The 1,797-nt window shown below is 40.3% G+C and overlaps 1 protein-coding gene across 1 annotated transcript in view; it reads right to left on the bottom strand.

The window, feature by feature from the left end:
- The window catches only part of LOC102207162 (dedicator of cytokinesis protein 3-like), a 248,678-nt gene that overhangs the window by 118,895 nt on the left and 127,986 nt on the right, over positions 1–1,797 (bottom strand). The window lies entirely within an intron of this gene.

Here is a 1,797-nt window from a genome sequence, read left to right as displayed (position 1 = left end):
CTGTGTAGTTTTAATAAATGACATGCTATTTCACTAAATCTCTTACATCTCCTTTGTCACTTTTCAGATCCAGTGAAAATTGAATGAGCAGCCTTTTTGTGAAAAGCTCTGTCTTCACTGCAGTCTTTGAATACGTTTACTTCACTGATAGGCTCATTTGGACTTTTTCATACAGCACGTCTAATATTTCATTCTTATTTATATTTATTTTTATAAAGTGGTAACTGAGTTTGGTGTCATGATTCTGTACGAAAGGAAAATTTACACTTTTACATGAAGGTAAAAAATGTTCCTTAATCTTTGAATTCCAGTGCTTTCAGTCAGTTTCAGACCCATTTCCACAGGTACACAGCATCCAGCACCTTGTCATGGTAAATGGTCTGTATTTATATAGCGCTTTACTAGTTCCTAAGGACCCCAAAGCTCTTTACATATCCAGTCATTCACCCATTCACACACTGGTGATGGCAGCTACGTTGTAGCTACAGCCACCCTGGGGCGCACTGACAGAGGCGAGGCTGCTGGACACTGACACCACCGGGCCCTCTGACCACCACCAGTAGGCAACGGGTGAAGTGTCTTGCCCAAGGACACAATGACCGAGGCTGTCCAAGCCGGGGCTCGAACCAACAACCTTCCGATTACAAGGCGAACGCCCAACTCTTGAGCCACGATTACAGCATCCTTACAATAATTTAGGGAAAGAACAGGTTAATCTGAAGAGCAGAGTCCTGTAATAAGACGCCACAACTGTTTGATGATCAGTTGTAAATGATGTTATTGCAAAGTGGAAGCATTTAAGAACCACAGCAACTGATCCACAAAGCACACTACAGCTGTGCTCAGAATCACTCTAATTATACTGATTCTATGTCATCACTTGTAGTGAAGAGTCCTCGTCAGTGTGGGATTGTTATAGGAGTAAAGGACTACCTGTTGACTGCAGGTCCCAAAGGTACGAGAAGCTCGGCTCACATCACACAGCATGTTTGCTCTGATAAAGTAAAGTGGGACAGATTCTAAGTGTTTAAGGTTTGGTGCTGTCCTGTGAACCAAAGCTCTGAAATATACAGTTTCCTTATGCACTGAATATGTGAATAAGCCATGTTTTAGTTGCAAATGCTTATTAAATAAAATAATACACATTTTTTCAAATAATTCATGTTTTTTTTTTTTTTTTTTTCCAGCTATTATTAATCTGTGGGACAGAAGTTATATTGTGGAATATACTGCTAGTACTTCTTGACCTTGCTCGCGGTCATTTATGGAAAATGCCAGTGATTGTTGATGCCAACAATTTATAACAATTTGCTTTTCAGCAAGTGTCTCATGGAGCAGTTTGTCAGCACAGCAGCATTATAAATTATGTTTAGCAAGGCCAAGAAAAAAGTGTTTCAGAAGAGGAAGGAGAGAAGTAAGGTGGAGAAGTCGCCCATAAAGGCTGGAGACAGTGTGTGTGTGTGTGTGTGTGTGTGTGTGTGTGTGTGTGTGTGTGTGTGTGTGTGTGTAATATATTTGTGGGGACCAGAAACTTGAAGTTTACTATACTTATGGGGACCAAAATCCTCGTCCCCACAAGTTTGAAGGAATTTTTGAGACTTAAAATGTGGTTTTAGTGTCAGAGTTACATTTGGGTTATGGTTGTGGTTAGGGTTAGGGTTAGGCATTCATTTTTGCTGGGTTCGCCTTTATTAGTCCCACACGTAGGAAATTAGTTTTGTTACAGCAGAAAGTGGACGTGCAAAGTTACATAGCAGAAATTAGAAAAACCCTGGAATAGGATAAGAATAAGATACT

The sequence above is a fragment of the Pundamilia nyererei genome, unplaced genomic scaffold (genome assembly GCF_000239375.1).
Source record: "Pundamilia nyererei isolate P.nyererei 1_Seehausen unplaced genomic scaffold, PunNye1.0 scaffold00105, whole genome shotgun sequence".
NCBI classification, from domain to species: Eukaryota; Metazoa; Chordata; class Actinopteri; order Cichliformes; family Cichlidae; genus Pundamilia; species Pundamilia nyererei.
Note: the sequence above shows the minus strand (reverse complement) of the source record. Positions and strands in the feature narration are given on the sequence as shown.